A 16810-nucleotide genomic window follows, 5' to 3' on the forward strand; every position below is an offset into this window, starting at 1 on the left:
GATGGTCTCAACTCCACAACAGCATCGGTAAGAAAAGAACATGCTAGGTTGCTTAAAATCTCAGCATGGTAAAATCTTAGAACTCCTACAATTCTTAACTGCAATGGGAATGCAATAGAGACAAAGACTTGATTTTGGATAAAAATGTGGTGTTTTCTCATGTTTGCATTCGGGAATGTGAGGATAATCCCTGAGATCCACAACAAAGATTCTTTCCCTAGTGCTGGGAAAAGAAGTGTAAAAGTTCTGCATTATTAGGAATGAGGACTGCTTTCAAAATGATGACTACGCTCACTCAATTCCAGGTAGTCAAAGGGAGGAAAGGATGTTGCAATTTCTAGGAGAACGGGAATAAGTCAGTGACTCAGACTCTATAAATTAGTCAAATGGTGTCCAAAGCCAAAATAAGTTGTGTAAACAATGAGAATTAAAAGAAAAAAACACAGACATAAGCTTAAATTAAAAAGGTGATACAGTCCTGTTCTGGGCTCTGGGGACTGGAGAATGTATATGACTCAGTCCCATTCAAGGGTTGAGACGCTTGGCCCAAGCATCAGCTCGGGATTCAATGAGCAGGTAGCAATTAGTACACTGGGAGAAATATAATCTATCTCTCCCTGATCGGAAGAAAATCTGGTGGCTCAATGAAACTCTTAATTCACAGAGATTCTGCCAGATGCAGAGGAATAATTCAATGATGACTCAACTAAGACAAACTTAGTTACTGCTTAACAATCCAACTTCACACACACACAGAGTGATAGAGAGATTTGTGGTATTTAGTGGGAAGAATTCAGTGGGCAGGGCTCAGAGAATAGTTTTCAAACACCAGCCAACTTTTGTACCTTTGCCAATAGTCTAGATTTTCCCAGGTAGAAATCTATAGATGGACAAACATACAATATTTTTCTTTAGGATTTCTAATTTTGAAAGTAAACTGTTGCTTTAGACTTAACATTATTGAACCTTGTTAAGATGATCACGGTAAGACCCACTCTCTGATAAGAGAGATGGAAACTAGCTGTTGAACCAGCCCATTTTTACCCCAGACTGCTAATGTAAACAACAATATAGCCACCATCAGTGTTCAGCTGACAAACATAAAAGCTTGATTTTTCTGTTGTAGGAAGAACCAATGCTGTCCAGACAAAGTTCTCCATCTGCAAGTGGTCTCTATTCTGCTCTTGGTAGAGGTCATATTGTTGGGATGTTTCTAGAGTTCACCCTGGCCCATGTGCCCATTCTCCAGATTATCAAATGCTTTCATCAATACTGGTAACAAATTTTCAGTACTCAATTCTGCCATTCCAGTCTTATCAGCTGACACTGGCTACATCATTGTGAGCAGTAGCCTTAGGCTCCCTGACCTTGCCTACAATTTTTCCAACATTTCAGGGCATTTCACACTATGAAAGTGCTTCACCTTTTATTTTAAATTAATGGGAAATTGTCAAAGACGTCCGTGAATATTTTATATTTCCTAATATCTGTATAAATTCAGTATTCTTGCAGTTGGACAAATTTTTAATTCTACCACCCTCACCTCCTTCTAGTCCACACATCTTAGATTACATTTAGGTTACTGAAAACCACCACCCCAACCAAGGGGCAAGTACCTCCTAGATACTTTCTGCATGAAGGTTAGAAGGGGCACAATTTATGTGGGGTGTAAAAACCTACATTAACTCTTTGCAATGTCACTGTCTCTTGTGGACAAAGCTCTGATTCTAAGAAGTAAATTAATTAGAAGGCAGTATAGTTATTGGTATGCGGAAGAGAATCAGCTATTTTGGGATGGGTGGGTGATGAAGAGACAGGAAAATATCCATCAAATGAGAATGAAATGCCTTAGGCCTCTGGAGGTATGAATTAAGAAGGAAATAATACTTTGTCTCCTGTATCTACCTCCAATAACTGTCTTGATTGACTAGTCCTTGGGCTATGAAAAGAGCTAGTTTGTGGTGAAGAGTAAAGACCATAATGAAATAGTTAGAAAACCATGAGAGTTTTGCTGTTTCAGGAAAGTAGATTTTGCTTAAAGTCAACATGAATTTTTTATTCACTGAATACAAAAATGCATCCTGTGGCATGTGCTGTTTTCTGTGCTGGTATCCAAGAAAGACGAGGAAAAGGGGATAGACAGAAAACACCTGTAGGAGTTTGTTTCTGTGCTGAGATGGGGATAGTCTAAGTAGGTAAAAGGAGGACACCCAAAGTCCAAGGATAAGCTGGGTTAAAAGTGTTGAGTGTGGAGCTAACATTGTTGACAATCATTTGCCTGGATGTATCTCCAGATACAGTGAAACATAAAGATCTGCCAAGGTAGTCAGATGCCAGATTTATAAAGTAATAACTAAACTAAGTTGTGTTTGTTTGCTTAAATTTGAAAAGGCATTAAGTGCCACCCTGAGGACGTAAGCTTGTCTTTGGCTGGAACATAAAAGCAAGATAAAGTATTGACTAGAAAATATAGTGTAGACACTTGAGGGCAGGAAATGAAACCACTAATTGTAATGCTTTGAGAACAGCACAAAGAAGATGATAGATAAAATTACGTCTTAAATTCTACCACATGCTGAATGTGCCATCAGAGACTACATCATGTGTCATTTTTGATTCCAGGGATGACATAATTGAGACCATGATCCCTGGGCCGGTTCCTGCATTTATCTCCTGTTCCAACCTATCTTAATTTAACACTTTTCATACTTGCCAGGATGAACCAGAAACCACTTAGTACTTTTCCCTCTCTACATGTTTTATTCCTTTTCCAAATTCTTCCATTTTTTCTTCTTCCTTTCAAGAAATTATTTAAATTTACTCCCATATTGTTCCATCAAAAGATCATATCAATCAAGTATCTATTTTTTTCTTTAAATGGCAACTTAGTCCCTTGTTTAACTCTTTACTCTACTTGAAAAAAAATAAAGAAATTTCGGGTGCACATCTATTTTTATTGTCCCCCCAAAAAATTGCAGATATTTGTCGACGTTTGCCAACATCAGTTTTAATCTTTGTTATCCTGCATAATCTGGTAGTCCTCTGGTACATCAGCTGTAATTAGGATGACGTTGATAAACTGAAAATTGCTGATGAGTTGGTCTTGAAAGAGATGTAGCTGATGTATCTGATATCATTGGCACTGGAAAGTGTGGGTTGATCCCTGGTTGTAGTTTAGGAAAATGACCTTCATTGGCAGATATGTCATGATATCTGTTTGGAAAAGCAGAAGGTTCACCATCAGTCCAAAATAATTGCTCTATATGAGAGAGAAGATGCTGTACTGAGAAGTAGAAATTGAAGTTGTAATGGAGTTCACATCATGGCCATTTGCTTCATTGTAGCTACTTTGAGAGTGTCCGAGGACAATGTTGAACTGATTTAAATTACCTCATTGATACACTGCAATTTGTTCTGGTGGTCTAAGTGACATTGATGATGGAGGAGAGAAATCACCTCTGATCGGGATAGTTGTATCACCAATTATGAGACTACTAGAGGGCTTTCTTATTAGAGTCATATTTAAATTTGCAGAAGGTAAAAATGAACTTTCTCCACTAGTGTCAGTCACAAAACCAGAAATATGATAATCCATATTACCCCCTGCTTTAAAGTGCTTCTTGTTGAAATCTTCAGCCAATGAAGACACCAGAGAGGAATTTTTAATCCCAACTCTTCTTTTTATTCTCACAAAAAGCTGGGGACAGCACCATTTAAAATTTGGATTATGATACAACTGCAGCTACAACCAAAGGAGAAACATTTTTGTAATACATTAATCAAACTACAAGACTACAAAAAGGCTAACCTATTAAGCCTCAGATTCCACGTTTACTATGCATAGATAATATTATCAAAATATGAACATTGCTAACGATAGTGTGAAGTTTCTTAATTGGAATATACACATTTAAATAGTATGCTCATCAAATTTACTGACTTAGCATTTGCAGTAATGGTGAATGCCACTTTTTAAAAGCAGCTTTAATAGCTTTATTTAGATTTCTGGAAAGATTCATAGTTGCAAGCAAAGTTTCCCTTAATCTTGACTACTTAAGGCACTGTCCTCATTTTTTAGAGAAAATAAAGTATTCTAACCTTAGTAGTTTTACAATTTTCAAAATCTAGCTTTACATTTATATTACCATTGATTGATATACAAAATAAATTTTTATATATAAGTTACCAAGTGGTAATTAAAATTTGTCAATTCCTTTCTTAAAACAGAGGCTACATTTTCTTCTGCCAGAAAGTCAGCTAGACAAGGAGTCCTTTGAAAATTCTGCCACACTTTCCTAAACCCATAAAGTTTAAGATGTCTAAATAAACTTTTCATACTTCCAGTTTCAAATATTCTGAAAGGGGCCTTTCTTTCCAAAACTTCCTTCTTGAAGACATCTTCAACAATCACTATGGAAGATCCATTATCACCCCACCAGATGGATTTCAATTGGTCATCCCCAGCCATTTTCCAGAGTTTTCTTGGAAATTTCAGAGAATGAAATTCATTATCTTCACCTGGTACAGAGACAGAATGTGTGTAACATGGTGTTTTTATTAAGGATTCTTCAGACAAAATCTGAAAAGCATTTTATTCAATCATAGACCTCAAGTCCAAGTCCCCAGAGAATGTTTGGTCACACAATAGAGATCTTCCGGAATTTCCTGAACCAGTTTGTCCAACTTTAGGAGACACACCTTGAATTTCTGAAGAAATATGTGGCATCTCAAATAACTTTTTCTACAGCTACTTTTCTAATCTGCATGGTTTTGAGCACTGCAGCTTCAAATGCTGCTTTGGCAGGGCTGCACAGGTAAACTGCTAGGCCTTCGCCATGGTTCTCAACTTGAGTAGCTGTGACATCACAAAACGACTGGTCTCCCAGCAACTCAAGTGTAACATTCAGCCAGTGTTTATTTCTCATTCATCCAGTTAAAATGATACAGATAGGATGCTTATTTTTATAGTCTGATCTGCAAATATTATCCCAACAATATCTTTTTAAATAATTTAATTTTGGGGTCTATAAAATAAAACCAATCTCCAAACTTTTGTAAAAAAATTTATACCAGATTTGTAAACAGAGTACAAATAATGCACAAAATATATAAAATAATTTTAAAGTTTTGGAATTTAAAGTGAAATTTTTGTAAAACCTGTACAGAAAATATATATCAATTTCAAAATCATTTGTAATTAAAGTGAAACATAATTTGATTTGGAAATGGAAGTAGGTATTTATCTGTGTACTTTATAATAAGTAGCTCTATATTCATAACATGAGCAGAATAAATATAAGTTTATTTGTTTTGTATAAAAATAAATGGTAAGTAATTATGAAATAAAATTAGAAAGAAATAATGAATCAAATTTAAGAAATCCCAAAGGGTGGAATTTTGTTTTTAATTGTAATTCAGTTCTATAAGTTAAACAAATGTAATTTAATAATCTACATTAAAATTAGAAAAGAGAAAATCTTATTGTATATTTACCAATGTTTATCTTTGACTTTCTTTCACTCAGAGGTTTTTCAGTCCCTAGAAGGAATAAATTTTCTTGTCATCTTTATAATCCATAACCTTGTGGCTTCTGTTAATTGTTCCAAAATGATGTTGATAAATACACTTATGTACAAGATCCTGGGTTCAATAGGCACTGCCTCCATTAAGGGGCAAACAAAGAAACAATCAAAAAACAAAGAAATAACACTATATGTGTGTTGGGTGGAAAAGACCAGGTAATGCATTTTAGGAAGCAATATGTATCTCAGTCCTGAAACAGTTGATATTGTTAGCAAAATATGGCATTTTAAGGCAAGTGTTTTGTTCCCTAATTGTAAATAGCTATGTTCTGTATCAGTAAACTGTAGTAAATCCAGTTCTACCAAAAGTTATATTATTTTTTAGATATAAATTCCATTAAACATAAGCCAAATTCAAAATGAGAGATAGAATTTTTAAATAAATAAATGTGCACTCAAGCTAGAATGTAAATTTATTTTTCAGTATGTGTTCATTCCATTCTAAATAAACATTAGCAACCTGAATTCATTGCATATTATAAGTATTATAAAATATAGTTATGTATGATTTAGTCCTGATTCATAAATATTACTTATCATATGCAAATCTACATATGTGATACAATCCCTTAAAAAGCTGAGAATTCAAAAACAATAATCTCAATAAATGTAGGAAAATTGTTCACAGGTCTGATCTTTACATTTTTATAAAAATATTGTTTACAAATACACTTTAAACAGAATGTAACTAAAGATAATAAAAGCCATATATGAAAAACCAATGACAAACATCAAGTTCAATGTTAACATACAGGAAGGTTTTCCTCTGGTCCAGTAATAAGAAAAGGTAGCTCATTCTCACAAATACTAAATTACACAACTTGAAGTCCTAGCCAGAACAACTAGTCAAGAAAAAATATAAAAGGCATTCAACTTGTAAAAAAACAGTAAAATTTTTACAGATGACTTAATTATGCATAGATAGAAAACTCCATAGACACCTCCAGTGAATGTAACAAATAATGAACAAACTTAGTAAACTTGCAGAATACAAAATCAATATACAAATATCCATTACTTTTTTATATAGTAACAACAAATTATCAGAAAGAGAAATCAGGAAAACAATTGTGCGTATATTTATACAAAATAGAATAAACTAGGAATACATTTGATAAGTGAAATAAAAGATCTAAACATAGATCTATAAATTACAGTTTCAAGAAATATAAGTAAACAAATTAAATAGAAAGATATTCTCTGCTTATGGATTGTATACAACGTGAGAAACTATTCTAATATATAATTTACATTTTCAATCTCCCTTGCACTACTTATTGAGGAGAATGTCTATTCTTCATTTTATACTCTTGCTTCCTTTTTCATGGGTAAATTGATCATAAGTGTGAAGGATTATATCTGGGTGCTCTATTCTCTTCTATTTATTGCTGTCTGTTTTTGAGCCAGTATCATGTTGTTTAAATTCTAAAGCTTTGTTGGGCTGTTTAACATCAGAGAACTTTACACTATTAGATTTAATACACTTTTTCAAGATTATTTTGGCAACTCATGATCTATGTGTTTACATATAAATTTTGAAATTAACTGTTCTATTAAATGGAAAAGTCTCATGGGTACTATGACATGAATCACACTAAATGTAGATTGCTTTGTGTAGTATGGTTGTTTCAACCACATTGTTTCACGTCATTAACATAAGAGATCTTTTCATTTCTTTGGATCAGTTTTAATTTCCTTCATCAATGTTTTCTATTTTTTAATGTATAGGTTTTCTTCTTATTTGTTAACTTCATTTCTACACATTCTATTCATATATATATAATTATATATATTACATTTCTAAACACATTTCCTACACAAATACAACAGGCAGAAGGCAGTGGCAAGACATATTCAAAGTCCTGAATGAAAGAAAGCTGAAATCTAAGATAATTTATCAAGCAAGGCTATACTTTAGAAGGAGAGATAAATAATTTCCAGACAAGCAAATACTGAAAGAATTTAGAACAGAAAAATAAATAACGAAAGATATACTCTAAAAAAAAAAAGATGCAGGATGCTATAGAAAAGAGAAAGGCATAATTAGAAAGGCAATAGCTACAATGTCTGACAATAGAATAAACATGATGTTGTAAAACAGGACATCAAAAATTTAAGGGTCACAGAGTGAAACAGGAAAATAGAGTATTTTCTTCTTGTTTCTGTTCTCTATAGGAGGGGTAAGAGTTTTATTCCTTTCAGTTAAAATAAAAATATATAATAATGGGACAATATACATACGAAACAGGGTAACCATATGTCAAAAGCTTACAATGAAGTCACAAAGCCAAAAGAAACAAAGATAATAAAAGAAAACTTATCAAGCCACACGAAGAAAATGAAATGAACAAAAAGGAAATACTGAATCAACTGGAAAATGACATTCAAAATGGAAATAAACCCAGTCAATCAATAATTATCACAAATGTTAATGGACTTAGTGTTTCAATCAAAAGATATATATTGTCAGATGGGATAATATAACAAGTCCCTACATTATGAAGCATAGAAGAGACTCACTTTAGTAAGAGGAACACACATTATTTGAAAGTCAGAAGATGAAAAAGCATATTCCATGCAAATGAACATGACAAGAAAGCAGGAATAGCAGTTCTGACTTCACACAAAATAGACTTTACATGAAAGACCTAAAGATAAACAAGGACATGATATAATGCTTAAAGGAGCAATAAAAAATGAGCGTATTAAACTAATTAAGATATATGCACTCAATATAGGAGCACATAAATACATAAAGCAAATATTAAAAGATAAAAAGGGAGAAATGGATGGGAACACAATCACAGTAGAAGACTATAACCCCCATTACCATCACTAGAATTGTCTTTCAGACAGAAATTTAAAAAGGGAACAAAGATACAAAAAGATACAATAAAATAATTGGAGTTGGTTGCTATTTCCAAAACAGTTTTCTTCCCCAAGCAGAGTATACATTCTTTTCCAGTTCAAATGGAATATTTTCGAAGAAAGATTATGTATTCAGGCACAGAAGAAGCCTGAACAAATTTAAGAAGATAAAAATTATTTCAAGCATCTTTTCTGAGTATAATACCATGAAACTAGAAATCCTTCAAGGAAAAACACGGAGAAAAATGACTGCATGTAAATTAAACACCATGGTACTAAGACAAGTGGGGCAGGTAAAGAAGTAAAAGAAGAAATTAAAAAATATCTTGAGAAATATGTCAAAACACTACACAAAGTCTATGGAATACACTTAAAGCAGGCTTAAGAGGGAAGTTCATAGTGACAAGGCACTCCTCAAAGTAGAACAGCAATTTCAAATAAATAATGTAATGTTCTATGTAAACTAATCATGAAAGAAGAGCAAACAAAACCAAAAGTCAGCAGAAAGAGAGAAATAAGAAAGATCAAGGAAGAAATAATTGAAATACACATTAAAAAATAGAAAAAAACAAACAAAATCTTTTTTGAAATAGTAAACATAATTGACAAAACTCTGGACAGGCTCACCAACAAGAAAAGAGAGAGAACACAAATAATATAAAAATGAAAATGGAGAAACTACAAAGAGTACAACAAATTTACAATATACCATAAGGGAATAACATGAGCAACTGTATGGAAACAAACTGGATAACCAGGAAGAAAAGGAGAAGATTTTGGAAACATTCAGCCCACCAATATTGCATCAATGAGAATTTAACCATTTGAACAGACAGATCACCAGAAATGGAATAGAATTATCAGTAAAATAAAAAATATCTGCTAAAAAAAATTCAGACCCAAATTGCTTCACTGGGGAATTTGACCAAACATACAAAGAAAAATCCATACCAGTCCTCTTCAAACTCTTCCAAAATATTGATATGGAGAGAGTACACACAAACTCACATGGTAGGCCAACATCAACCTGATACGAAAACCAGACAAAGGCCCTACCGCAAGAGAAAACTATAGGCCAATATCATTGATAAACATTGATGTAAATATCCTTAAGAAAGTATTAACAAACAGAATCCAATAGCATGTAAAAAAAGATCATACACCATGGTCAAGTAAGGCTCATCCCAGGAACACAAGGATGGTTTCACTTATGCAAATCAATCAATCAATTGTGATACACCATATCAATAACAGAGAGGACAAAAAACCACAGATCATCTCAGTAGATGCAGAGAAAGCATTTGATACAAATTAACACCTATTTGCAATAAAAGTTCTTATCACAGTGGGCATAGAGGGAAAATATCCTAACATAATGAAAGCTATTTATGACAAACATATAGCCAGCAAAATACTCAATGGTGAAAAATGGAAAGCCTTCCCACAAAAACCTGAGACAAGACAAGGTTGCCCATTGTCACAATTTCAATTCAATATAGTCTTGGAATTCCTATCCACAATGATCAGGCGGGGAAAATAATAAAAGTATTGAGACTGGAAAAGAAAAGTTAAAATTGTCATGATATGCAGAAATGACACTATATAGAGAAAACTGTAAAAGCTTCACAAAAAATACTTAGGCTAGGAAAGGAAGTGGGCAAGGTACCCAGATTAATGTACAAATACCAATTGCATTTCTTTACACTACCATTGAATCAAAAGGAAAATAAAATATAGAGACAACCGTTTTTATAACTGCACCCAAAACTATAAAATGCTTACAAATAAATCTGACCAAGGAGGTGAATGAATTATACATGAAGAACTAGAAAACATTGATTGAGGAATTCAAGATATATTTGAAGTTTGAAAAGATACCCAATGGTCTCGTAATGGAAGAAAAAAATGGTTAAAATGGTCATACAGCCCAAGGCAATCCCCAGGCTTAATGTGATTTTCTATCAAATTATGCAAAACTTTTCTTTTTGGGACTGAAACAAATGATCCTAAGATTTACATAGAGTCATAAAACATCCATAATTTCCAAAGAAATATTAAGGAAAAAGAAAGAGGCTGGAGAAATAAACCACCATTTCTCCATACACTACTGCAGAGCTACAATAATCAAAGTGACATGATATTCGTACAGAAACAGGCATATGGACCAATGGAACAGAATAGAGGGTATAGGAATAAATCTACAGGCCTATGTTCTATTAATCTTTGACAGAGTAGCCAGGAATATGACAGAGAAAATAACATCTCTTCACCAAATGTTGGAAAAATTGGATAGCAGCATCAGAGCAATGAGTTAGAACAATCCTTCACTCCATACACAAGAATAAACTCAAAATGGGTTGAAGATTTAAATGTAAGGCAAGGCACAGTATATCTCCTAGAAGAAAACATATGCAAAACACTCTGATATAAATCTCAGCAATGATCTCCTAGAACAGCCTACCCAGGTAATGGATGTAAGAGCAAAATTAATAAATGGGGCCTAATAAAACATAAGCTTTTGCACAGCAAAGGGAACCATAAACAATGCCAAATGACAAGCTAATATATTAAAGAAAATATTTAGAATTCATGCAAATGACAGTCTTATTATCCAAAATATAAAAACGTCATACAACGTAATAATAATAATAATAAAAAAAAGAAACCCAATCTGGGCAGAAGCCCTAAACAAGCAATTCTCCAATAGAGACATACAAATGCCACATAAATATGTGAAAAATAATATTGCTCCATATCATTATCAGAGAAAGGCAATTCAAAACTGTAATGAAGTATCACCTCACAATAGTCACAATGGCCATTATTCAAAATTCCACAAATATTAAATGCTGGCATTCCTGTGGAGAAAGGGGACCCTCCTACACTGCTGGAAGGAATGTAGTTTGGTGCAATCATTGTGGAAACCAGGATGGGGATTCCTCAAAAGAATAAAAATAGACTTAACATACGATCCAGCAATCCCACTTCTGGGTATACATCAAAGGGAACCATAATTCAACAAGACACTTGCAACCCAATGTTCTTAGCAGTGCTATATACAACAGCCATGACATGGAAGCAACCTAATTGTCCAACAACATATGACAGTATTCAGAAATTATGCTGTATTTACACAATGGAATAATATTCTGCAATAAAAAATGATAAAACAATGACATTTGCAGCAAAATGGATGTCCCCAAAAGTTGTCATTCGAATTGAAGTAAGCCAGAAAGAGAAAGAAAATTAATACATGGTATGATATATGTGGAATCTTCAAAAAAATTTGGATGAGGACACTGTGATTTCATCTACAAAATTGAAACACAGTCAGAGATCTACTAAACAATTTTATGAATACTGCGGAAAGGGGCTCTGAGATGATATATTTGGGAGCTGTAGATTCATAAATTATTTTCACTATATATAAAAATAGATTTTTTTCAAAATTTCTCTTGTATGACACAGGGCAGTAAGTCAAATATTGTGAAGTAATGTTTAATAGGCACAAATATATATGCATGTAAGAGGACACTGTGCTATACACCACAGATTGACACATTGTAAATGGCAGTACTTCATTGATAAATAAATGAATAAATATGTACATAGGTAAATTAATTATATAAATAAATAATAACAAAATAAAAATATTTAAAAATAAATGAAATACAAATATTCACACTACTTAACTTTACACATCAAGGATCAAGGAGAAAACAGAAACAATAAAGAAGAAAATTGAATGAATGTGAGTAAGGCAAATAACCAGAGAAAAAATTTAAAAGATAAAAAAAATACATAAGTATGTTTTTTTAAACAAAAATTGGGCAAATGTTTAGGTTGGCTAAGAAAATAAAGACTCAAATATAATTAGAAATAAAACAGAAGATATTACCACTGATGTTGTAGAGATGCAAAGCATCATAAGAAATTACCACTAGCCAACGATTTGAATGACCTAGAACAAAAGACCAATTCCCAGAAACATATGTCTTCCAATATTGAATCAAGAAGAAATTGGAAAGATAATAGGGCAAAAGTGTGTTTGAGTAAGTCAAAAATCAATCTTCCAAAACCAGAAAAAATTTACAGGACAACATTACTGGTGAATTCTGTCATACAGTTGAAAACAATTTTCACCAATTCTTCCCCAAATCTTCCAAGAATTTGAAGAGTGTGAAAGATTCCAAACATGTTCATGATGCGAGCTTTATTTGCTTAACAGGCTAGAAAGGACATTACATGCAAAATATAGAATATTATCCCTGATGTACATATGTACCAAAATTCTCAACAAAACACAAGCAAAATGAATCCAACAACACATTTAATGTATCATAAACATACATGAGTAAAGAGATTTATCCCTGGGTTTAAGGATACGTCAAACTATTCAAATCAATAAAGGTGACATGCCACACTAATAGAATGAGTAAAAGAACTCACATAATCATTTCAATAGGTTCAGAAATAGCATTGTATATAATGCAACATACTTTTAAGATACTCCCAACCAATAAATTAACCCTGTCAGTGGCACGATATCATTTACGCACAATATGTGGAGAGAAACGAAGCAGTTCTCCGTTTTTTGATTCTTAGAAGAAGGGTTTATATAGGACTTGCACAATGCCTCACATATAATCTAAGTTATAACAATGTTAATAATCTTAAGTATTTATGTTCCCATGCTCCTGCAGTAAGCACAGGATGTTAAATGATCAAGGATTGTTTTAAAATTCATCACGGAACTTCATTAAGCAGGCCATCTCTTATCCAGCCACCTGTGCCTGTCTTAGGTTGTCCTCCTCTGAGGATCTTACCCAGCATAGGCTATCCAGCCATCCATACTGGATACATTGAGTAGGGCATTTCTTATCCAGCCTCGATATGTGACATTCCTCACAGCTTGTTTATCAGTTCAGCCCATGGGCTCATTCTCTAGAGTCTTCAGACAGGAGCCTAAAAATCCAACATCCCTTGACAGAAAAATGGATGAAGAAAATTTGATGTTTGTATGCAATGGAATCAATACTTTGCATTCTTATCAACAGTGTCCACGGTGTTACTTTTTCTCCACAATCTCACCAACATTTATTACTTTTCTTTTTGATGAGAATCTTCTGACAAGTGTGAGGTCTTGTCTCATTTTTGGTTTATGACATTGCTAATAATTTATAACTCTGAACACGTTTTCATGTATTTTATAGCCAACTGTATGTGTTCTGAAGAAAATTGATTCAGATCTTTCTATTCAGTTCCTATGGACATCTTTTTTAATTGGATTGTTTGCTATTTTTTGTTCTTGTTTTGGGGTAAGACTTTGCCATATATTTTGGATATTAACACTTGATTAGAAATTATCACTTGCAAACATATTCTCCCGTTGTGTTTGTTGACTGTTCATTTTATTGATCATTACTTCTGCAGTGTAAATCTGTTCAGTGTGACACAATCATATTTTGTTAGTTTTACTTCTGGTTCCCTTGCCAGAGGAGACATATGTAGAATCAAATTAAGTCCAAATCAGAGTGTACTTGTTATGTTTTACCGTAGGATTCTTTGTTTTCAGGATTTACGTTTCTTATGCCCAGGAGTGGGATTGCTGTGTCATATGATAGGTCTATTTTTATTATTTAAAGGAACTTACATACTGTTTCCAAAGTGGTTTCACCAATTTTGATTCCCACCAACAGCGTTGGAGAGTCCCTTTTTCTCCACAATCTCCCCAGTCTTTATTATTTGTAAGCATTTGGATGACAGCCCTTCTCACTAGTGTGAAGTAAAATATTATTTTATTTTTGTCTTGCCTTTGTATAATGATTAGCAAAGTGAGCACTTTTTTATGTTCCTGTTTGTCATCTGTGTGTCTTTTTTAGAGAATTGTCTTCTGCTCATATTCTGGCTGAGTTTTTTGTAGATTTTTGAAATGGTGTTGTATGAATGATTTTTTCATTTTAGAAATTAGCCTCTTGTTGATTGCTTTGTTTCCTAATGTTTTCTCCCATTTGGAAGTTCATCTTTTCATTTTGTTTATTTTGCTGTGTTGAAATTTTTAAGTTTATTTAGGACCTATTTGTTTATTTTACTTTTATTGTTTTCAGCTTGGGAGTGTGATATATGAAAATTTTGCTACAATTTTTTTTTGTTTTGCTTATGTTAGATTCCAGAAGTTATATTGTGTCATGTATTAGATTCAGATATTTAAAACATTTTCAATTTATTCTTGTACATTGAGAGGGATTGTTCTAATTTCATTGATTTACAGGTAGCTGTCTAGCTTTCTCAACATCACTTGCTGAAGACTGTCTTTAAGGCATTGCATATATTTGTTTCCTTTGTCAGAGTTTAGTTGACCATTGTTGAGATGTTTTATTTCTGCCTCTGTGTTCTGTTCCAGTGATATTGATGTTTGTTTATTTTCCAGTATTGTGCTGTTTTGATTACTGTAATCTTGTAATATAGTCTGAGATGTGGGAGGGTTATCGGTTATGCTTCCAACTCTGTTCTTTTTCCTCATTGTTTCTTTAGCAGTTCTGGTTCTTTTGCAGTTCCATCCGATTCATAGGAATGTTTTCAGTTATGTGAAAATATCATGTTGTTTGATATGAATCAATTTATATCTATAGACATGTTTTGTATTATGTATATTTTAACAGTAATAATTCCTCTAAACTAAGACCTTGAGATTTCTTTCCATTATCTTCATATTTCTTTTTCAGTGTCCTATAGATTTTAGTATCTTGGATTTTCCATAGGTTTTTCTTTTTTTGATCTGATTTCATCTGGATTTTTTTTTAAATTATGGAATATTTCATTGTTAGTTTATAGAAATGTGACAGTTTTTGTATATTAATCATGAATCATGCTAGTTTTCTAAATGTCTTTATTAGTTTTAGTTGTTCTGGTGTGGAGAATCCTTAGGGATCTCTATATATATTATCATGTCATCTAAAAAATAGCAATTTTACTTCATTAAGTCCAACTTGAATACATTTTTTTCTTGTCCGATTGCTGTTGCTAGGACTTACCATACTGTGTTTAACAGAAATTTTGAGATTGAGCATCCTTGTCTTATTCCTTAAATTGTCTTTCAGTTATTCATTTTTGCATATTATTTTGTCTGTGGGTTTGTAAGTAATGACTTTAGTTATGTTGAGATATATTTCCTGAATCTTACTTTGGTAAGAGGTTTCTGTTGTTGTTGCTGTTGTTGTTGTTGCTGTTATTGCTGTTGTTGCTGCTTCAATGAATAAATGTTGAATTTTGTGAAATACTTTTTATGGATTTATTGGGACGACCTCGTCTTTTTCTCTTTTCCTTTTGTTAATATGGTGTATCAAACTGATGGATTTGTGTAAGTTGAACTTCTCTTGTGACCCTGCAATGAATCCAAGTTGATCATGGTGTATGATTCATTTTTGGTATTGCTGGATTTAGTTTGCTAATAATATTTTGTAGAATTTTTGCATCTAAATCTATCAAATTTATTGGCTTGAAGTTCCCTTTGCCTGTGGTTTGTTTGTTGGCTTTGCTCTCAGGGTGATGAATTCTTCATAGAATTAATTTGGGAGTTTCCCACATCTTCAATATTTTTGAATAATTTGAAGAGTATAAGTTCTGCTTTGTATTTTTGTACAGTTCTCCACATGATTTGTTTAAATCTGCACTTCTATTTAACGAATTTTTAAAATGCAGATTTTTCTTCTAGTAAACAGTTTGTTCAAATTATTTGTTTCTCCTTATCTCTGTCTCTTTCTAGACATTTGTCTGTTTCTTCTAAGTTGTCCACTTTATTCGAATGTAAGTGTTGAATAAATGATCCCTTTTTTGTATATCTGAGGTAACTATTGTAATTTCTCTTATTTTATTCCTTACTTTACTTCTTTGCACCATCTCTCGTTTCTTCATGATGCACCTGGCTATAATTTTTTTTGATTTTGCTTATTTTAAAAAGAAAACAAAAAAAATCTATGGTTTTACTGCTCTTTTTGAGAGTTTTCTTTTCCTCTCTAATGTATATTTCACTTCTAATATTTAGGATCATGCTTTTAATTTTTTTTAAGTTTTATTTATTGATTTACAGTCATTTTACAAAGTTGTCTCCAATGCCAGCTTAGAGCACATTTTGCTGTTATATTGAGTAAATATACATTTGTTGTCCCATTTTTTCCACTGTGGGCTTCCTTAAGAACTTTTATATATTTCTCTGTGCTATACAGTGCAATCCTGTTTATCTATACTACAATTTAAATCTACCAGTCTATCTCTTCCCACCCATCGCCCCCTTGGCTAATAAAACCTTGTATTCTATGTCTGCGAGTCTATTTCTGTTTTGTATTTGTGCTTTTATTGTT

The 16810-nt window shown here is 32.7% G+C and overlaps 1 long non-coding RNA gene across 1 annotated transcript; it reads right to left on the bottom strand.

Moving 5' to 3' along the window:
* Nucleotides 1–3499: 3499 nt before the first annotated feature.
* On the bottom strand, nt 3500–4806 carry LOC140693250 (uncharacterized). Its single transcript, XR_012068974.1, has 3 exons — nt 4699–4806; nt 4339–4518; nt 3500–3742 (listed from the first exon to the last, which is right to left on the bottom strand). It is a non-coding gene; the product is annotated as an uncharacterized lncRNA (long non-coding RNA).
* Between the last annotated feature and the right edge of the window lie 12004 nt (nt 4807–16810).

The sequence above is a fragment of the Vicugna pacos genome, unplaced genomic scaffold (genome assembly GCF_048564905.1).
Source record: "Vicugna pacos unplaced genomic scaffold, VicPac4 scaffold_19, whole genome shotgun sequence".
NCBI classification, from domain to species: Eukaryota; Metazoa; Chordata; class Mammalia; order Artiodactyla; family Camelidae; genus Vicugna; species Vicugna pacos.